Genomic DNA, 23594 nt, shown 5'->3' with positions numbered 1-23594 from the left:
GCACAACCTCCAGACCAGAGGACACAATAGAATTCTTGGTTGCCCCTAACCATCTGATCATACACTTTTTTGTGTTGGCTTTTGACATACATATTGCTTGCCACAAAGAAGTGTTGTGGTGTAGTGCAGAGCAAGGATCGATAAATAACTATGATTCTCTGTGTTCCCCACATAAATTTTAGAACAATAGGAGTCTCTTCACACCTGTGCAGCACTCCAAATAGAGAGCATAAGGGCGGCTTTGCATACTACGACATCGCAGGTGCGATGTCGGTGGGATCAAATCGAAAGTGACGCACATCCGGTGTCACTTGCGATGTCGTAGCGTGTAAAACCTTTTTGATACGATGAACGAGCGCAAAAGCGTCGTTATCGTATCATCGGTGCAGTCTCCGACATTTCCATAATGCCGGTGCAGCGACAGGTACGATGTTGTTCCTTGTTCTTGCGGCAGCACACATCGCTGTGTGTAAAGCCGCAGGAGCGAGGAACATCACCTTACCTGCGTCCCGGCTGCTATGAGAAGGAAGGAGGTGGGCGGGATGTTTACATCCTGCTCATCTCCGCCCCTCCGTTGCTATTGGCCGCCTGCCGTGTGACGTCGCTGTGACGCCGCACGGCCCGCCACCTTAGGAAGGAGGCGGGTCGCCGGTCAGATTGATGTTGCAGGACAGGTGAGTGCATGTGAAGCTGGCGTAGTGATAATGTTCGCTACGCCAGCAATCACAAGATGTCGCAGCTGTGATGGGGGCAGGGACTATCGCACTTGACATCGCAGCATCGGCATGTGATGTCGTAATGTGCAAAGCCCGCCTAAGAAAAATGCAAACTGGCAAGAAAGTGGCTCCTCGTTTTTCAAGATAGGCAGAGGTCCTGTGACTGTAACTTACATCTATCTGACATTTGTCATTTAATTTTAATATTTTAGAAATCTTACCGATCAGAATATCCCTTTTTAAGGTTTTGAGGGGGTTTTCATGGCATTTCCAATTAGTTCAATCTGACAATGAAGTGCTTGGACTAGAAAATGCTGGTCACACTTGATATAGAAAATATACAGTGCTAATTAGCAGAGCCTCAGCAACTGTTTAGTGTCCACGGCAGAATACTACAGATCATATGATTATATGGCTTTGCACCTCTTTTGTATTGTGCCGAAGGAGTCATTTGCTGTTTGATGTGTGTCTGGGTGTATATACTGTGTATGTATGTGTGTGTATATACTGTATATATATATATATATATATATATATATATATATATATATATATATATATATACACACACACACACACACATACTTACATATATATATATATATATATATATATATATATACACAGTGCCTACAAGTAGTATTCAACCCCCTGCAGATCAGCAGGTTTGATAAGATGCAAATAAGTTAGAGCCTGCAAACTTCAAACAAGAGCAGGATTTATTAACAGATGCATAAATCTTACAAACCAACAAGTTATGTTGCTCAGTTAAATTTTAATAAATTTTCAACATAAAAGTGTTGGTCAATTATTATTCAACCCCTAGGTTTAATATTTTGTGGAATAACCCTTCTTTGCAATTACAGCTAATAATCATCTTTTATAAGACCTGATCAGGCTGGCACAGGTCTCTGGAGTTATCTTGGCCCACTCCTCCATGCAGATCTTCTCCAAGTTATCTAGGTTCTTTGGGTGTCTCATGTGGACTTTAATCTTGAGCTCCTTCCAAAAGTTTTCAATTGGGTTAAGGTCAGGAGACTGACTAGGCCACTGCAACACCTTGATTTTTTCCCTCTTGAACCAGGCCTTGGTTTTCTTGGCTGTGTGCTTTGGGTTGTTGTCTTGTTGGAAGATGAAATGACGACCCTGTGACGGGGTGTACAGCAGAGCAAGGAGAGACAACAGGCCGAGGATGATCCAACAGGTTTACTAACAGGAATACAGGAACAGCACACGACAAGTCCAAATAAAACAGATTCGGGGCACCTCCCGATAATCCAAAGTGCCAGATCACGACGTAATAGTCCTTTTCAGAGTTCCAGAAATCCCACACAATCCACTGGACGGCGAGATCTGTCCGCAGAATCAGATCTCGCTCCCTTCCTCTTCAAAACTCAGCTCCCAACTGCACTTAGAAACAGGAGTGTATTGTCTGAGCTCGTGGGCCCGCCCCTCAAGGGTAGGGGTCTATGCAATGGTTGGGCCCACTAGAAGATTCTAGAAGGTTGGCTCCGAGATGTCTACAGGTTTGTGTAGTTGGCGTTATCCACTGCTTACGAAACAATGGGAAGTTCACCTGGCTGTGTGGACAAGAGATAATTGCATTATGGGCCCAGAGACACAGGAGATGGGGGGAAGGTATGGTTACTTACAGCCCAAGACATTTCAAAGTGTTCAGTAAGTACAACCACAAGAAAGTTACATCCCATCCTGACATAGTATTACAGCAAATACAGTGAGAAGGTAAAATACATCACATGGCATCTTATACAAAAAAATATGGGATGGAGAAAAGCACATACATCATGACAATCCCTTTCCCTCCCAACTTGTGTACGTACTAGGGACCTCTACAGGTCGCTGGTTAAGTACACGCAGGCATGGCTGACAGGACTCAAGGCTCCTCTTGCCTGGACAGTCCATCAGCATTCTGGTGTTGGCTTCCACACTTGTAGTGGATGGAAAAGCTGTAGGTAATCCCTTGTAGAGCGATAGGGTTGGAAGGACAAGGTTCCTTTTGTGTCCTCCCTCACTCAAACTCTACTTCCTGCACCCACAAATCGGCATTGTATATCTCCCACATCATTGCCTAGGAGAATGTCTGCAGGAAGGCCGCTCATCACACCGATTATGCATTGTTTTGCCCCAAAGCCATAATCCAGGGTTACACTTGCTCTTGGAATATATCTCTGAGTACCTTCAGCCAATTCAATGGCAATTCCTGGTCCCTTTTGCATTGCTTCTGGTTGAATTACTCGGGGATCTGCGATGGTGAGAAAAGCCCCAGTGTCACGAAAGCCAACAACTTTTTGGCCATCCAGCACAACCTCCTGTAGATGTTTATGCCGAAGATCATAAGAACGGGTGGCTGTGGCTCGCACTCCATAGACTCCTGGTAGGGAAGTCAACATATCAGAGTCACTTGGCAAATCATCAGGGCCAGAATCCAGCTCTTCTCCTGTTGAGGGTGTCTGTAGATAATGGACAGGCAAAGGTGGTCTGCAGCTGTTCTGCCTCTGAACACCTGGACAGTGAGCTTGCAGATGACCAGGCTGCCCACATTGATAACATCTGCGCTGCGTCTCACTCCTTCCAGTTTGCCTTCTGGAGAAGTAGGTAGGAGACCTTGGTGACTGATTGGGAGGTGCAGGTGCTGGAGGTGGTTGTCGATTTGGAGGATGACTCCACTGGATAGATGGGCATGTGGCCCGCAGATGCCCGGGATGCCCACAGCTATAACATCTTCGCTCTTCTACTTTCTCTCCTCGTTGCATTCCAGAAAATGTGGTAGAAACAACTGGAGGCACATACACACGGGTATCCATATGAGGTGGTGATCTAGGAGGTTGAGGAACATTGGGCACTGATGGACAAGGAACCTTTGGTGTTGGGGAGCTGGTCATTTATGCTCCCTCTGCTAGCAGATTCTTCCACTGAGGCTTGATAGTGAGCACCTCATCAGCTAGAGCTGCAGCTTCCTCCACAGTGGCTGGTCTCCTTTCACGCACCCATTCCCGGATCTCAGCAGGGCACTTGAAGTAAAACTGCTCTTTTAGGAGGACCTGGAGGACGGTCTCCAAGGTTAAGGCCTCCTCTGCCTCCAGCCAACGATGCCACAGATGTTTGAGTTTGTGGGCATACATCTTGAAAGACACTTCCTCATCACATGCTAAAGTACAGAACTGAGTAAGTCAGTCTCCTGACCTTAACCCAATTGAAAACTTGTGGAAGGAGCTCAAGATTAAAGTCCACATGAGACACCCAAAGAACCTAGATAACTTGGAGAAGATCTGCATGGAGGAGTGGGCCAAGATAACTCCAGAGACCTGTGCCGGCCTGATCAGGTCTTATAAAAGACGATTATTAGCTGTAATTGCAAACAAGGGTTATTCCACAAAATATTAAACCTAGGGGTTGAATAATAATTGACCCACACTTTTATGTTGAAAATTTTTTAAAATTTAACTGAGCAACATAACTTGTTGGTTTGTAAGATTTATGCATCTGTTAATAAATCCTGCTCTTGTTTGAAGTTTGCAGGCTCTAACTTATTTGCATCTTATCAAACCTGCTAAATCTGCAGGGTGTTGAATACTACTTGTAGGCACTGTATATAAACTGCTTGCATACTAAATTATATATTACTAGAGTTGAGCGCGGTTCGCGGTTCGTGGTTCTCCAGTTCTAGGCTCGAGTGATTTTGGGGGTTGTTCGAGATCGAACTAGAACTCGAGCTTTTTGCAAAAGCTCGATAGTTTTAGATACGTTCGAGAACGGTTCTAGCAGCAAAAAGCAGGGCTTTTTACAGCTACAGTGTGCAGGAGCCATTGCTGGCAGCCTGCCAGAAGCTGGTAACCAAGATAAACATCGGGTATCCAAGCAAAGCGCTTTGGTTAGTAACCCGATGTTTATCCTAGTTACGTGCAGGAAGCCCACACTTCCCCGCTCAGCTCACTCCGCCCCCTCCTGCCCGCGGCATGTACACACGTACACACACACACACACACACACACACACACATGGTCCCGCTCGGCTTACCTGCGGTGATGAAGTCCCGCCATCCCGACCTCAGCGCTGTCACTGTCCTCCATGGCCGCCGCTTGTCACATCACCTCTCGCTTCTGACCCGAGACTGACTAGCGGTGACGTCACGGGCCTCTCGCGATACTTGGTGTGAAGACGCCGGTCATTGAACTCAGTGACAGGGGCTGTCAGTGTGCTGGAGATCAGCGCAGGTAATGTACCTCGCTGACAGCAGCACTTGTCATCCCCTGCAGTGACCTGGGCTGACCCATTGATGTTAGCTCAGGTCACTGCATTGCTCTCCCAGCCAATGGGGAACATTCTGCTCTTCATTGACTGGGACAGTGTGGATCGTCATGGCAACCCCTTGGATTACAGCAGACCTGGATTTGTTTTTCATTCTAATAAATTGGTTAAAAAGGGAATGTTTTGGGGAGTGTTTTTTCAAATAAAAATGTGTTTGTCGTCTATTTTTTTTATTACTGACTGGGTTGGTGATGTCGGGTATCTGATAGATGCCTGACCTCACCAACCCCAGGGCTTGATGCCAGGTGACATTACACATCTGGTATTAACCCCATATATTACCCCGTTTGCCACCGCACCAGGGCGCGGGATGAGCTGGGGCGAAGCACCAGGATTGGCGGATTGGCGCATCTAATGGATGCGCCACTTCTGGGGCGGCTGCGGCCTGCTATTTTTAGGCTGGGGAGAGTCCAATAACCATGTACCTCCCTAGTCTGAGAATATCAGGCCCCAGCTGTCTGCTTTACCTTGGCTGGTGATCCAATTTTGGGGGACCCCTACGTGTTTTTTTTTTTAAATTATTTATTTAATTTAAAATAACAGCGTGGGGTGCCCTCAGTTTTGGATTACCAGCCAAGGTGAGGTTGCCAGCTGTGGTCTGCAGGCTGCAGCCGTCTGCTTTACCCTAGCTGGCTACAAAACTAGGGGGAACCCTACGTCATTTTTTTTTCATTTTTTTGGCTAAATACAAAGCTAAGCACCCCTTAGTGCCACATGAAAGGCACCAAAGGGTGCTCCACTTTTTCTCCACTTTTTCTCCATTCTTTTTCTTCACTTTTTCTACATTTTTTTCTACACTTTTTTCTACACTTTTTATCCACTTTTTTCTCCATTTTTTCTCCACTTTTTCTCCACTTTTTCTCCATTTTTACTCCACTTTTTCTCCATTTTTTTCTCCACTTTTTCTCCACTTTTTCTCCATTTTTTTCTCCACTTTTTCTCCATTTTTTCTCCACTTTTTCTCCACTTTTTCTCCATTTTTACTCCACTTTTTCTCCACTTTTTCTCCATTTTTTTCTACACTTTTTATCCACTTTTTTCTCCACTTTTTCTCCACTTTTGCTCCATTTTTTCTCCACTTTTTCTCCACTTTTTCTCCATTTTTTTCTCCACTTTTTCTCCACTTTTTCTCCATTTTTACTCCACTTTTTCTCCACTTTTTCTCCATTTTTTTCTCCACTTTTTCTCCACTTTTTCTCCACTTTTTCTCCATTTTTACTCCACTTTTTCTCCACTTTTTCTCCACTTTTTCTCCATTTTTTTCTCCACTTTTTCTACATTTTTTTTCCATTTTTTCTCAACTTTTTCTTCACTTTTTGTAATACTATTGTATGTACTGAGGATTTCGATTGCGTTAGGGCAATGACAACCAGAGACGAGTTCTTGGTGCAAGACGTTTATAATATGTAACCAACAATATGTACATAAACAGAACAAAAACACATTAGAACATAAACACAGGAAATACCTTCCAGGGTCGGAGCGAAGGGGAATTCCCGGGACCACGCACCGGACTCCCCCAGGGAGACCACCAAGAGCGAACCCCTATACAGGGACTGTCTGGCAATCACCCCAGAAGGCCTAAATGCGCAGCAGCCGGGACACAAAAGGGCAATAGGTATAGTCCAAAAATGTCCGTACGTGATGTGAGTCCAGAGTGGTTATGAAACGGAAGGAACCGGGCAGAAGTGCCGACCTCAGACGGCAGACGGAGTCCGGGCACAACTTGATGAGACCAGGTGAAGTCCAGAGTCGGTGTCGGTTGTTTTTCAGGAGGATCCCAATATCAATCAGGAACCAAGAGCAGCAGGGCAGGAGTACACAGGAAGCAGTATACTCAGGCACTGGACTAAGCTTAGGGGCGGCTTTTAAACAGATGGACAGGAAGTAGGGCAACAGAACAGAAAACTCCATTTTAACAAAGGGCAAGCTCTTTCAAAAGAAAACTGGAAATCCCGGAACTCTGACACTTTTTATCCATTTTTTATCCACTTTTTATCCACTTTTTCTCCACTTTTTCTCCATTTTTTCTCCACTTTTTCTCCACATTTTCTCCACATTTTCTCCACTTTTTCTCCATTTTTTCTCCACTTTTTCTCCACTTTTTCTCCACTTTTTCTCCACTTTTTCTCCACTTTTTCTCCACTTTTTCTCCACATTTTCTCCACATTTTCTCCACTTTTTCTCCACTTTTTCTCCATTTTTTTCTCCACTTTTTCTCCACTTTTTCTCCACTTTTTCTCCATTTTTTCTCCACTTTTTCTCCACTTTTTCTCCACTTTTTATCCACTTTTTCTCTACTTTTTCTCCATTTTTTTCTCCACTTTTTCTCCACTTTTTCTCCACTTTTTCTCCACTTTTTCTCCATTTTTTCTCCACTTTTTCTCCACTTTCTCCACTTTTTCTCCACTTTTACTCCACTTTTTCTCCACTTTTTTCTCCACATTTTCTCCACTTTTTCTCCATTTTTTTCTCCACTTTTTCTCCACTTTTTCTCCATTTTTTTCTCCACTTTTTCTCCACTTTTTCTCCACTTTTTCTCCACTTTTTCTCCATTTTTTCTCCACTTTTTCTCCACTTTTTCTCCACTTTTTATCCACTTTTTCTCCACTTTTTTCTCCACATTTTCTCCACTTTTTCTCCATTTTTTTCTCCACTTTTTCTCCACTTTTTCTCCACTTTTTCTCCATTTTTTCTCCACTTTTTCTCCACTTTCTCCACTTTTTCTCCATTTTTACTCCACTTTTTCTCCACTTTTTTCTCCACATTTTCTCCACTTTTTCTCCATTTTTTTCTCCACTTTTTCTGCACTTTTTCTCCACTTTTTCTCCATTTTTTTCTCCACTTTTTCTCCACTTTTTCTCCATTTTTTCTCCACTTTTTCTCCACTTTCTCCACTTTTTCTCCATTTTTACTCCACTTTTTCTCCACTTTTTTCTCCACATTTTCTCCACTTTTTCTCCATTTTTTTCTCCACTTTTTCTCCACTTTTTCTCTACTTTTTCTCCATTTTTTTCTCCACTTTTTCTCCACTTTTTCTCCACTTTTTCTCCATTTTTTCTCCACTTTTTCTCCACTTTCTCCACTTTTTCTCCATTTTTACTCCACTTTTTCTCCACTTTTTTCTCCACATTTTCTCCACTTTTTCTCCATTTTTTTCTCCACATTTTCTCCACTTTTTCTCCATTTTTTTCTCCACTTTTTCTCCACTTTTTCTCCACTTTTTCTCTATTTTTTTCTCCACTTTTTCTCCATTTTTACTCCACTTTTTCTCCACTTTTTCTCCATTTTTTCTCCACTTTTTCTCCACTTTTTCTCCACTTTTTCTCCACTTTTTCTCCACTTTTTCTCTATTTTTTCTCCACTTTTTCTCCATTTTTTCTCCACTTTTTCTCCACTTTTTCTCCACTTTTTCTCCACTTTTTCTCCACTTTTTCTCCATTTTTTCTCCACTTTTTCTCCACTTTTTCTCCACTTTTTATCCACTTTTTCTCTACTTTTTCTCCATTTTTTTCTCCACTTTTTCTCCACTTTTTCTCCACTTTTTCTCCATTTTTTCTCCACTTTTTCTCCACTTTCTCCACTTTTTCTCCATTTTTACTCCACTTTTTCTCCACTTTTTTCTCCACATTTTCTCCACTTTTTCTCCATTTTTTTCTCCACTTTTTCTCCACTTTTTCTCCACTTTTTCTCTACTTTTTCTCCATTTTTTTCTCCACTTTTTCTCCACTTTTTCTCCACTTTTTCTCCATTTTTTCTCCACTTTTTCTCCACTTTCTCCACTTTTTCTCCATTTTTACTCCACTTTTTCTCCACTTTTTTCTCCACATTTTCTCCACTTTTTCTCCATTTTTTTCTCCACTTTTTCTCCACTTTTTCTCCACTTTTTCTCTATTTTTTCTCCACTTTTTCTCCATTTTTACTCCACTTTTTCTCCACTTTTTCTCCATTTTTTCTCCACTTTTTCTCCACTTTTTCTCCACTTTTTCTCCACTTTTTCTCCATTTTTTCTCCACTTTTTCTCCATTTTTACTCCACTTTTTCTCCATTTTTTTCTCCACTTTTTCTCCACTTTTTCTCCACTTTTTCTCCACTTTTTCTCCACTTTTTCTCCATTTTTTCTCCACTTTTTCTCCACTTTTTCTCCACTTTTTCTCCACTTTTTCTCCATTTTTTTCTCCACTTTTTCTCCACTTTTTCTCCACTTTTTCTCCATTTTTTCTCCACTTTCTCCACTTTTTCTCCATTTTTACTCCACTTTTTCTCCACTTTTTTCTCCACATTTTCTCCACTTTTTCTCCATTTTTTTCTCCACTTTTTCTCCACTTTTTCTCTATTTTTTCTCCACTTTTTCTCCATTTTTTTCTCCACTTTTTCTCCACTTTTTCTCCACTTTTTCTCCATTTTTTCTCCACTTTTTCTCCACTTTTTCTCCACTTTTTCTCCATTTTTACTCCATTTTTACTCCACTTTTTTCTCCACTTTTTCTCCATTTTTTCTCCACTTTTTCTCCACTTTTTCTCCACTTTTTCTCCACTTTTTCTCCACTTTTTCTCCATTTTTTTCTCCACTTTTTCTCCACTTTTTCTCCACTTTTTCTCCATTTTTTCTCCACTTTTTCTCCATTTTTTCTCCACTTTTTCTCCACTTTTTCTCCACTTTTTCTCCATTTTTACTCCATTTTTACTCCACTTTTTTCTCCATTTTTTCTCCACTTTTTCTCCACTTTTTCTCCACTTTTTCTCCATTTTTACTCCACTTTTTCTCCACTTTTTTCTCCACTTTTTCTCCACTTTTTCTCCACTTTTACTCCACTTTTTATCCACTTTTTATCCACTTTTTCTCCACTTTTACTCCACTTTTTCTCCACTTTTACTCCACTTCTTCTCCATTTTTACTCCACTTTTTCTCCATTTTTTTCTCCACTTTTTCTCCACTTTTTCTCCACTTTTTCTCCCTTTTTACTCCACTTTTTCTCCACTTTTTCTCCATTTTTTTCTCCACTTTTTCTCCACTTTTTCTCCACTTTTTCTCCACTTTTTCTCCACTTTTTCTCCATTTTTACTCCACTTTTTCTCCACTTTTTTCTCCACTTTTTCTCCACTTTTACTCCACTTTTTATCCACTTTTTATCCACTTTTTCTCCACTTTTACTCCACTTTTTCTCCACTTTTTCTCCACTTTTACTCCACTTTTTCTCCATTTTTACTCCACTTTTTCTCCATTTTTTTCTCCACTTTTTCTCCACTTTTTCTCCACTTTTTCTCCCTTTTTACTCCACTTTTTCTCCACTTTTTCTCCATTTTTTTCTCCACTTTTTCTCCACTTTTTCTCCACTTTTATTCCACTTTTTCTCCATTTTTACTCCACTTTTTCTCCATTTTTTTCTCCACTTTTTCTCCACTTTTTCTCCCTTTTTACTCCACTTTTTCTCCACTTTTTCTCCATTTTTTTCTCCACTTTTTCTCCACTTTTTCTCCACTTTTACTCCACTTTTTATCCACTTTTTATCCACTTTTACTCCACTTTTTCTCCACTTTTTCTCCACTTTTACTCCACTTTTTCTCCATTTTTACTCCACTTTTTCTCCATTTTTTTCTCCACTTTTTCTCCACTTTTTCTCCACTTTTTCTCCCTTTTTACTCAACTTTTTCTCCACTTTTTCTCCATTTTTTTCTCCACTTTTTCTCCACTTTTTCTCCACTTTTTCTCCACTTTTTCTCCATTTTTACTCCACTTTTTCTCCACTTTTTCTCCACTTTTACTCCACTTTTACTCCACTTTTTCTCCACTTTTTTCTCCACTTTTTTCTCCACTTTTTCTCCACTTTTTCTCCACTTTTTCTCCACTTTTTCTCCATTTTTACTCCACTTTTTCTCCATTTTTTTCTCCACTTTTTCTCCACCTTTTCTCCACTTTTTCTCCACTTTTTCTCCACTTTTTCTCCATTTTTACTCCACTTTTTCTCCACTTTTTCTCCGTTCTTTTTCTATGGTCAGTCTACCCATTAGCTCTGCCATGCATACTGTAGCTCTACACCTACTGCACATGTTACTTTATGATTGACATCTCTTTCGTACCAGAGCTGTCTAAGCCTACTCTGACCCCATATTTGTCATTACTATATTGTCCTTGTACTGTATTATGACATTTGTATCATGTGTTTCATTTCTTGCTGTGTTGCAATTTTTTTGCTGCATCCCAATTGTACCTCTACATTGTTCGAGTTTATGTTATTGTTCTCTCACTCTTATGTGATACTGATTATTGTCATTTTTCATGATTACAAGCAGATAAGTCCAATCTGACGAAGGCTCAGGCCGAAACGTCATTTGTAACTTGTTTTGGACAAAAACATATATGCTTATGAAAAAAAAAATTCTTAATACGGACCAATAAAGAGTGATTTTGCATTACTATCCGTTGTGACTTACTGACTTAGTCTGGGAGATTTAGAGTGCCGAGGTTACTCACTAATTTTATCTATTATTACCTCTGAGCACCTATATACCAGTGAGCAGAGCTTCCTCTACAGTAGTTCTCCTGATTAGGCATGCCCTTACCTCATGAGCAGGGCATTGCAGCTTTGGTAGCAACCATTACGACATGGACTCTGCTGCTGTGGACCCGGGGAGAGTGAGTGCAGATTCATTGCACCCACACTCCTCACATGAAGGGTCCACACTCCTAGAAAATGGGGGATACGGTCCCTGAGTGTCTCCCCCCCATATTCTAGACGGTCCAGAGTCGTCGTGGGACCCCTTTATTTTTTTTCTTACAATAAATTGGTGAAAGAGGAAATGTTTTGGGGACTGTTTTTTCAAATAAATTTCTTTTGTCGATTTTTTTTTTTTGTTAGTACTGACAGTTTATGATGTTGGGTATCTAATAGACGCCATGACATCACAAACTGCTGGGCTTGATCTCAGGTGACTTTACAGCTAGTATCAACCCGATTTATTACCCCGTTTGCCACTGCACCAGGGCACGGGATGAGCTGGGGTGAAGCGCCAGGATTGGCGCATCTAGTGGATGCGCCACGTCTGGGGTGCCTGCGGCCTGCTATTTTTAGGCTGTGAAGGCCCAATAACTATGGACCTTCCCACCCTGAGAATACCAGACCACAGCTGTCCGCTTTACCTTGGCTGGTGATCCAATTTGGGGGGGACCCTACTTTTATTGTGTAATTATTAATATTTATAAAATAATTATAAAAAAGAGCCTGAGGGGACCTCCACATTGGATCCCCAACCACGGTAAAGCTGCCAGCTGTGGTTTTCAGGCTACAGCCGTCTGCTTTACCCTAGCTGGCTATCAAAAATGGGGGGACCCAACGTCATTTTTTTTTTAACTATTTTTTAAATAGAAAAAATTAATGGGCTTCCCTGTATTTTGATTGCCAACCAAGGTAACGGCAGGCAGATGGGGGTGGCAACCCATAGCTGTCTGCTTTATCTGCTGAGAATCAAAAATACCGCGGAGCGCTACGTCATTTTTTTAAAGATTTATTTTTACAGCACTGTGATGTCCAGCAATCAAAATACAGGGAAGCCCATTTTATTTTTAGTTATTTAAATAAATAATTAAAAAAAATATATATGGGCTCCCGCTGCATTTTTTGTATTGATAGCTAAGGGTAATCCAAGCAGCTACTGGCTGCTAACCTCCACTGCTTGGTGTTACCTTCACTGGCAATGGAAAATAAAGGGAAGCATTTTTTATTTTTTTTGCCAAAAAACTACAAAAAAAGGACGTGAGCTTCGCCATATTTTTGTATGCTAGCCAGGTACAGCAGGCAGGTGCTGGAAGAGTTGGATACAGCGCCAGAAGATGGCGCTTCTATGAAAGTGCCATTTTCTGAGGCGGCTGCAGACTGCAATTCGCAGCAGTGGGGCCCAGAAAGCTCAGGCCAACCTGTGCTGCGGATTCCAATCCCCAGCTGCCTAGTTGTACCTGGCTGGACACAAAAATGGGGCGAAGCCTACGTCATTTGTTTTCTAATTATTTCATGAAATTCATGAAATAATAAAAAAAGGGCTTCCCTTTATTTTTGGCTCCCAGCCGGGTACAAATAGGCAACTGGGGGTTGGGGGCAGCCGTAACTGCCTGCTGTACCTGGCTAGCATACAAAAATATGGCGAAGCCCACATAATTTTTTCAGGGGGCAAAAAACTTCTGCAAACAGTCCTGGATGGAGTATGCTGAGCCTTGTAGTTCTGCAGCTGCTGTCTGTCTGTATGGAGAAGAGCAGACAGCAGCTGCAGAACTACAAGGCTCAGCATACTCCATCCAGGACTGTATGCAGAAGTTTTTTGCCCACCAAAAAAATGACGTGGGCTTTGCCATGTTTTTGTATGCTAGCCAGGTACAGCAGGCAGCCACGGGCTGCCTCCAACCCCCCAGTTGCCTATTTGTACCCGGCTAGGAACCAAAAATATAGGGAACCCCATTTTTTTTTAATTATTTCATGAAATAATTAAAAAACAAATGACGTGGGCTTCGCCCCATTTTTGTGTCCAGCCGGGTACAACTAGGCAGCTGGGGATTGGAATCCGCAGCACAGGTCAGCCCGAGGTTTCTGGGCGCCTCTGCTGCGGATTTCAGTCCGCAGCCGTCCCAGAAAATGGCGCTCTCATAGAAGCGCCATCATCTGGCGCTGTATCCAACTCTTCCAACAGCCCTGGAGCCGGGTGGCTTGTTGGGTAATCATGAGTTAATACTGGCTTTGTTTTACTAGCCAGTATTAAGCCAGAGATTCTTAATGTCAGGCACGTTTGACCCGGCCATTAAGAATCTCCAATAAAGGGTTAAAAAAAAGACACCACACAGAGAAAAAATACTTTAATAGAAATAAATACACAGACACATTAGAGACTCCATCTTTATTACCCCCTGTCAGCCCTCCACGATCCATGGTCTTCTGTCTTCTTTCTTTCTAGTGTAGTAGTAGTGAGGATTGTAGTGAGGATGAGGTTCACCAGCCCATCACTTGAGGCTGGGAAACCTCATCCTCAGTACAATCCTCACTAGTGTAGTAGTAGTGACGATTGTAGTGAGGATGAGGTACACCAGCCCTTCACTTGGGGCTGGGGAACCTCATCCTCAGTACAATCCTCACTACAATCGGGAAGCAGCGTGCAGCCTTCACTCCGTGAGTGATCAGTGCTGGCTTTCAGCGGTAACAGCGGTAACGCTGACAGACGCGTTACCATAGCAACGGTGCTCTCGGAGCTGCGGTTAGCGGTGACGTCACCGCTAACTGCGTTGCTATGGCAACGGTGATCTCCGTTAATGACCGGCTGTGTCAGCCGGTCCCTAACGGAATGGGGAGTCGACCGTGTGCTAGAGCATGTCGCCGGTACACGGCGATACACATATGTGCACCGTGTACCGGAGAGATGCACTCGCAGGTCCTACATGACGCGTCATAGTCATGTGACCAGTCTGTAGCCAATGAGATAATAGCCACGTGACTGGTCACATGGCTATTTTGACGTCACGACAGGTCCTGCATCTCGCTGGCAGTGCCGGTCACGGGAGGATTCAGCGATCATCGGATGGAATAGCGGCAGGAGACAGAGTGCAGAAGGGATCGCGAGGACCGGTAAGTGTTATGGCAATGTTTATTAACTGTTTGTGTACATTTATCATGCATTTTTATGTGTTTGTGATTGCCTCCCATTATAGCCTATTGGTTCTAGTTCGGTTCGTCGAACGTTCGACGAACCGAACTCGAACGGGACCCCCGTTCGGCGAACCGACCTCGAGCCGAACCGCGACCGGTTCGCTCATCTCTATATATTACTGAACTGATCAATCACTGACAAAGATATATATATTATTAAATAATTTATTAAAATTTATTTATATTTGTAATTAATATATATTTCTTTTATTGCCTTAACCCCTCGTGCCCCTTGTTGTATTAAAGTGGAATTCCTTTGGAAATTTTATTATTGTATGTATAAATATTTTTAATGATATTTGAAATAAAAATTATTTTAATAATTTATTGATTTCTATAGCTTCTTTTGGTTTGGGAAATTGGTTTTAACCAAACCATAGTGTATTGCATTAATGTTTGAAGCTTGACCACTTTGTGGGGAAATATAATTTATATGGGCATATGGTGAATAAATTATATATAGCATCTTGCATGTAGTCTAAAAATTTTCCTTTGGTCTCATCTGCCCAGAGCACCTTCTTTCACATGCATGCTGTGTACTCTACATGGCTTTTTACAAATGAGACGTATGTTTTTGCTTTCAAAAATGGCTTTTTTCTTGCCACTCGTCCATAAAGGGCAGATTTATGGACTAAAAGACTAATAGCTATCATGAAGATAGGTTCTCCCACCCAAGCTGTAAACTCTGCGGCTCCTTTAGTGAGCATGAGTGTCACAGCTACTTCTCTAATTAGTGCTCTCCTTGGTATGTCAGTTTAGGTGGACAGCCATGTCTTAGTAGGTTTGCAGTTGTACCATGTTGTTTCAATTTTTGAATGATGGATTGATAAGTACTCAATGAGATGTTCAGAGCTTGAGCTATTTTTTATAACCTAACCCTGCTTTACTCTTCTACACAACTTTATCTCTGGCCTGTCTGGTGTGTTCCATAGTTATTATCATGATCATGTTCTCAAATAAATCTCTGAGACCTTCACAGAACAACTGAGAACAGTTTACACCCAGGTGAACACAATTTACTAATTATGTGACTTCTGGAGGCAATCGGTCACTCAGGATTTTATTTAGGGGTATCAGATTACAGGAGGTTCAATACAAATGTTCATCACAATTTCAGATGTATATTTTTGAAATATTTAGAAAACCATGTATCATTTTCTTTACACTTTAGTCTTATGGCTGTAAAGGTGAAATTACTCCAAGTAAAGGGATGCATATTACATGGTAATCCAATGTGCAAAAGCTAAGAAATCAAGCAGATAAGCCAGAGCAATCAGATTGCACCAATACCCCCCAATGCGCTTCCAGGAACGTTTTTGCAAAGATAAAGTTAAATTGTCAGTTGCTTTAATAATAGGTTCTTAATGCATCCCGACATCCATTTCTAGGGTCATCGGAAAGAAGACGAGAAACCATCAAGGATTATGACAATGTGAAGGTAAGTGGCAATGATGAGCGAGTGCACAGTGCGTTACTATCAAAGGATCAAATGGTCAATAAAAACCTGATACCCCAAACTCTTCAATTGTTACAGATAGCAAGAGCCAGCAGGATTACTGATGCCTGACATACACTGTATGGACAAAAGTATTGGACCGTTCACTCCCATTGCTCCCCGGTGTATAACATCCCGCCCCTGACCCCCGGTGTATAACATCCGGCCCATCACCCCCAGTGTATAACATCCAGCCCCTCACCCCCCAGTATATAACATCCGGCCCTTCACCCCCCAGTGTATAACATCCAGCCCCTCACCCCCCCAGTGTATAACATCCGGCCCCTCACCCCGGTGTATAACATCCAGCCATTCTCTCAGTGTATAACATCCGGCCCCCCACCCCTGGTGTATAACATCTGGCCCCTCACCCCCCAGTATATAACATCAGGTCCTTCACCCCCCAGTGTATAAGATCCAGCCCCTCACCCCCCAGTGTATAACATCCGGCCCCTCACCCCGGTGTATAACATCCAAACATTCTCTCAGTGTATAACATCTGGCCCCTCACCCCTGGTGTATAACATTTGGCCCCTCACCCTCCCACAATGTAGAACATCTGGTTCCTTACCCTCCCACAATGTAGAACCTTCGGGCCCTCAGCCTCCCGCAATGTAGAATATCTGCCCCTTCCCCTCCCACAATGTAGAACCTTCGGGCCCTCACTCTCCTGCAATGTAGAACATCTGGCCCCTCACCCTGCCACAATGTAGAACATCTGGCCGCTCACCCTCCCACAATGTAGAACATCCGGCCCTTTACCCTCCCACAATGTAGAACATCCGGCCCCTCACCCTCCCAAAATGTAGAACACCCGGTGCCTCACCCTCCCACAATGTAGAACATTCAGCCTTTCACCCTGCCACAATGTAGAACATCCGGCCCCTCACCCTCCCACAATGTAGAACATCCGGCCCCTCACCCTCCCACAATGTAGAACATCCGGCCCCTCACCCTCCCACAATGTAGAACATCCGGCCCCTCACCCTCCCACAATGTAGAACATCCGGCCCCTCACCCTCCCACAATGTAGAACATCCAGCCCCTCACCGTCACACAATGTAGAACATCCAGCCTCTTACCTCCAATTAATAACATCTGGCCACTCGCGATGCCATATGCCTGAGCGTACTGTGCAGAGGTCACTGTCGATAGTAGCTGAGTATGAAATGTGGGTTAATTGGTTTCCAAACCGTCATATAACATATACAACAATCCTCGTAGTAATAAAGCCCGCTTTACACGCTGCAATGTATCTTACAATGTGTCGGCGGGGTCACGTCATAAGTGACGCACATCCGTCATCGTAAGGTACATTGTAGTGTGTGACAGGTATGTGCGATTGCGATTGAACAGTAAAACGTTCATCGCATGCACGTCATTCATTTCTCTAGAATTGAACGTCAGATTGTTCATCGTACCCGGTGTAGCACACATCGCAGTGTGTGACACCCCGGGAGCGATGAACAGATCTTACCTGCGTCCTGCGGCTCCCGGCCGGCAATGCGGAAGGAAGGAGGTGGGCGGGATGTTTACCTCCCACTCAGCTCCGACCCTCCGCTTCTATTGGCCGGCTGCCGCGTGACATCGCTGTGACGCCGAACGTCCCTCCCACTCCAGGAAGTGGATGTTCGCCGCCCACAGCGAGGTCGTATGGACGGGTAAGTACGTGTGACGGGGGTTAATCATTTGTGCGGCATGTTCAACAAATTGAACGTGACACACATATGATGGGGGCTGGTACGATCGCATACGATATCGTATGCTGGATCGTAAGGTGTAAAGCAGGCTTTATGTTGATTCACAGAATATTTCATGCAAAGTCAATACTTGCTACATCTTCCTGCTTCTTCCTGAAGCAATTGAACAAATAATTCCATCATCGATGATCCAGAGTCAATGGTCAGGAATTCATCGAGCAACACACATCAGCTGCATGGACAACCAGCACTTCATGGAAATATTGAAGAACAGGAATTGACTGGTAGAAAGACTTGTTGCAAAATTTAGGGGCAAATCCCTTTTGCAAACCATGAAAAGTGGTCCTCCCCAATATATCGCAACAGGTGGTGACCCGGACAACCCCTTCTCATTCTCCATGTCTGCCTTCATTAAAATAAAAACACATATACTCACTTCCACTGCTGGTTCCAATCCAGTGGTGCTGGCTTTCACATTCCCGGGGCTCTCCGAAGGCGGAGAAAGAGAATCTGATGGTGATTGGACATGTGACTCATGTGATGTCACAACCCCGCATGAGCTTGCGTCCAATCACCCCCAACTTCTCTCTCCCCACCTTCATGCACATGAATAATCAACAGGAAGTCAGAGCTGCGGCTGGCTGCTCACTACCTGTTGATGACTCATACGTTCGAAGGCAGAGAGAGAGAAGCCGCCGGTAATTGGACTTGAGGCTCGCGTGACATCACAACCTTATGTGAGCCTCATGAATGTGAGAGCCAACACCACTGGAATGGTACCAGCAGTGGAGGTGAATATAAGCTTTTTATTTTAATAGGGGCAAATATGGAGAATGAGAAGTTCTCCAAATAGTGAAAAATCCAATTAACATATAAGAGTAAAGAAAAAAATCAATAACATTATTTACTATTATTCATATTAATAATATAAAGTTCATACAATTTCGCATTCGTTTTCACCATTTCAAATTAGAATAATATGAAAAATGAGAATGTAAAATACTAAAAACTTAGAAAAATGTCTACACAAATATGTTTAACCCACAATTCCCTTTTCATCCTTTAATTTTACTTTTTTAGGAAGTACAACCACATCAAGAATCATCATATATGGTGAGTAGAGAAACTTGAACTATATATATATATATATATATATATTTTTATTTTTTTTTCCTTTTTTATGTATTTATTGTGAGGTAGCAGCGTTGCTTGGGCAAAAACGTGAGGCAGTGAGGCAGCAGCGGGTTCACACCAACAGTCTATTTATTGTTGCAGCATAAATAGATCCAATTTCCCACTGTCAAAGTCTCTTCCGGATCACAGCCGGTGCATATAGACAAATCCTTGGTATAAAAAGTCTTGTTACCTTAGGACCCCGTTAACCGCAGGGATCTGTGTAAGGTTCTCCTAGGCTCACACTCTTGGCCTGTGTTCACTCCACACAGAGCCAGCTCAGCTCACACAGCATGTGTTAGCTTCACCAAGCCTGGCATTTAAACTGAGACACCCCCTGCTGTGCTCTGCATGATTTAAACGAAAATGCCGGACATGAGGATTGCTACAAAACCTGGACTGGGAGGAGGGATCTGTCTCCCTGTTACCCTTTGTGCTATACTCCCAGTAATAGCTACAGCAAACTCAGAGGGTTTCCAGACACATTCTGGGGGACACATAGCGGTCTTCAAATATTACCCCTGTCACTGCCTCACATATCCCCCCCCCTCAGTTCAAACGGGCGGGGTTGAACTTTTGCCAACATACAGGGGGCCCTGGAGAGGGCATCCGCATTGCCCTGCAACCTACCAGCCCGGTGTTCCACAGAAAAGTGAAAGTTCTGCAAGGAGAGAAACCACCTGGTGACTCTAGCATTTCTCTCCTTAGCATTCCTCATCCAGACCAAAGGGGAGTGGTCTGTCACCAGGCGAAAGTGTCGCCCCAGCAGGTAGTAGCGTAGGGATTCCAGAGCCCATTTTATGGCCAGGCACTCCTTCTCCACTATGCTATAGTTCTCTGCCGGGGTGAGTTTTCTACTCAAATAGCAAATAGGTGACCGGGTGCTCTTCTCCATCTACCTCCTGGGACAGAACTGCACCCAGACCCACCTCAGAGGCATCTGCCTGTACTATAAACTCCTTTTGAAAGTCAGGGTTGGCAAGGACAGGCTGACCACATAGGACTACCTTTAGCGCCTGAAAGGCTTCCTCTGCTCGTGTATTCCAGTGGACCATGACCGACTTCTTCCCTTTTAAAAGATCGGACAAAGGCGCCGACCTTCCAGCAAAATTGGGTATGAATCGTCGGTAATACCCCATTATACCCAGAAAGGCTCTTACCTGTTTTGTGGTAACGGGACGAGGCCAGTTTTGAATGGCTTCGATTTTGTTTACTTGTAGCTTGATAACCCCTTGGACTATCACATACCCCAAGTAACGGGCTTCTTTGAGACCCATAGCACATTTGCTTGGATTCGCCGTCAGACCAGCAGCTCTGAGCGAATCCACTACCGCTTGTACCTGAGATAAGTGGGTGCTCCAGTCACTGCTATAGATGATGATGTCTTCCAAATATGCGGAGGCATATGGTTGATGGGGTTCTAACACTATGTCCATTAATCTCTGAAACGTGGCCGGAGCCCCATGTAAACCAAATGGCAAGACGACATAGTGATAGAGCCCCCCTGGCGTGACAAAAGCGGTCTTTTCTTTTGCCGCCTCTGTCAGCGGCACCTGCCAGTAACCTTTAGTGAGATCGAGAGTTGTGAAGTACTGGGCCCGTCCCAGTCTCTCTATCAGCTCGTCAACCCTGGGCATGGGATACATATCAAATTTCGAAACCTCATTTAACTTTCGGAAGTCATTACAGAATCTTAAAGAACCGTCTGGTTTCGGGATCAGCACAATGGGACTGGCCCATTCGCTCGTGGATTTTTCAATAACCCCCAGTTGGAGCATCTTTTTTACCTCCTCCGCAATGGCTTGCCTACGAGCCTCTGGTACCCGGTATGGCCTCAGGCGTACCCTTACTTGAGGCTCGGTGACAATATCATGGTGGATTACGGTTGTTCGGCCGGGTAGGCTTGAGAACACATCCGTATTCCGCTGCACTAACCTCCGAGACTCCCGTCTCTGCTGTTTTGAGAGAGAATTCCCTATCCTCACTCCCAATTCATCATCAGGGGACTCCTCCTTTGTTGTTGTCAAGGCACCTGAAAAGGTTAGGTCCAACGTTACGTCAGCCACCATACATTCCCTGTCTTTCCACGCCTTCACCAGGTTTACATGGTAGATTTGCTCTGGTTTTCTTCTACCTGGCTGATACACCTTATAGTTTACTTCCCCCACTTTCTCCCGGATCTCATAGGGACCTTGCCATTTGGCTAAGAACTTACTTTCTGCAGTAGGTATTAGGACTAAGACACGATCTCCCGGTTTAAAAGACCTGATGGAGGCCTTTCTATTATACTGAGTACTTTGGGCTGCCTGAGCATCCAGCAAATGCTCTTTAACAATGGGCATTATTGCCGTGATACGATCCTGCATACCCATAACGTATTCCACTGTGCTTTTGTGAGGGGTGGGCTCCTGTTCCCAAGTTTCCTTAACTATATCCAGCAGTCCCCGCGGATGTCTGCCATACAGTAACTCAAATGGCGAGAACCCGGTGGAAGATTGTGGGACCTCGCGGATAGCGAACATTAAATAGGGCAATAACATGTCCCAATCTTTCCCCTCTTTGGAGACCACCTTTTTCAACATAGCCTTCAGAGTTTTATTAAAACGTTCCACTAGACCATCAGTCTGGGGATGGTACACTGACGTGCGTAGCTGCTTGATCTGGAGGAGTTTGCACAGTTCCTTTGTAATTTTAGACATAAAGGGAGTGCCCTGATCGGTCAGGATTTCTTTGGGTAACCCCACGCGACAGAACATAGCAAACAACTCCCGAGCAATAAGCCTCGCCGAGGTGTGACGTAGTGGAATGGCCTCCGGATAACGTGTCGCGTAATCCATCACTACCAGGATGTGCTGGTGACCACGGGCTGATTTTACAATGGGTCCGATCAGATCCATAGCAATCCGCTCAAAAGGCACCTCTATAATGGGTAAAGGTATCAGAGGACTACGGAAACGGTGCGTTGGTGCGGTCAACTGACAAACTGGGCAGGACTCACAGAACCTCTTAATTTCTGCGCCGACCCCTGGCCAGTAAAATCGCTGAAACATGCGTTCCCGCGTTTTCTCTTCACCTAGGTGCCCACTCATTAGGTGGTTATGAGCCAATTCCAAGGTCTGACGGCGGTACGGCTGAGGGACCACCAACTGTTCCACTATTTCCCCCCCGGATTGTATCAACCCGATAGAGCAACTCTTGCTTTAGAGCCATGTAGGGAGTTTCCAGCCTGGCACCAGGCCGCTGGGGTACCCCATCAATTACCTGTACATTTCCACGTCCAGCAGCCAATGTGGGGTCCCGGAGCTGTGCTGTTCCGAAATTATCTGGAGACACGTTCAACTCCGGGATTGCCTTGGGTGGCTCAACCTCTCCTGCCATTACCTCTAGGGGGAACCTGGCAGGGTTACACTCTGACCCTATACTGGTGACCCCTACGGCAGGTATCCCTGAGTCAGGATCGTCCGGCTCAGGGCCTGGTTCAATCATACACCTCGGAGGGCTAGGTCGCCTCCCACATAATGTCCAGAACAGGGGCAAGTCTCTTCCCAAAATAACAGCATATGGAAGTCTTTTCATCACCCCCACTTCATGTTGAACCTCTCCACACGAGGTAGCAATGGTGACCCTTTCCATAGGGTATTCACATAGGTCTCCATGAATACAAAGTACCCCTACTTTATGTCCCGTAGGGTTTTCCCCGGAGACCAAGGAGGCATGTACAAGAGTCACTACACTTCCTGAGTCCAACAAAGCCTCTGCTGTATAGCCATTAACACTTACTTTGCAGAGATGGGGCTCCTCCCCCATAGCAACAGTGCTTACGATACAAACAGTATGGGCATACATTGATACCTGGCGAGCGTACCGGCAGTCCATGGGTTCTGATGTGAGTGGGCACTGTGCCATCACATGCCCGAGCTGATGGCACCGCCAGCACATAACAGCAGAGGTGTCCCTGTTTCGGGTGTCTGACTTTGGGGAACCGGGACTCCGGCTGACCTTAGTCTGGGGTTTACTCTCTGCCAGGGCTGAAGACGGGGCAGCACCCGAGGAGGGACGGGAGTCTTTTACCAACTGTGAAGGAGGCGTATCCCTACGGAGTGCCCGCCGCGAAGCAGAGTCCCGGACCAACTCCTGGGTAGCTGTGTAGCGTTCCACCAAATTCACTAGCTGGTCTAGGGTACCGGGGTCCCCCTGTCCCACCCACCGTTGAATGGGGGCTGGCAAAGTCCGCACAAACCGTTCAATCACCACCCGCTCAATCATCTGTCCGGGGTTCAAGGTCTCCGGCTGCAGCCATTTTTTTACAAGGTCCAGTAAGACATGGGCCTGTGAGCGTGCAGGTTTTCCCTCCTCAAAGGACCACTGATTCACTCGTTGGGCCCGGAGATAAGTGTTAACCCCCATTCGTGCAAGGATCTCACCTTTCAGTGTGCCATAGTCCTTAGCATCCTCCGTGCTGAGATCCTGGTAGGCTTTTTGGGGTTCACCTACCA

Source organism: Anomaloglossus baeobatrachus, chromosome 5, assembly GCF_048569485.1.
Source record: "Anomaloglossus baeobatrachus isolate aAnoBae1 chromosome 5, aAnoBae1.hap1, whole genome shotgun sequence".
NCBI classification, from domain to species: domain Eukaryota; kingdom Metazoa; phylum Chordata; class Amphibia; order Anura; family Aromobatidae; genus Anomaloglossus; species Anomaloglossus baeobatrachus.
This window is presented reverse-complemented; position numbering follows the sequence as displayed.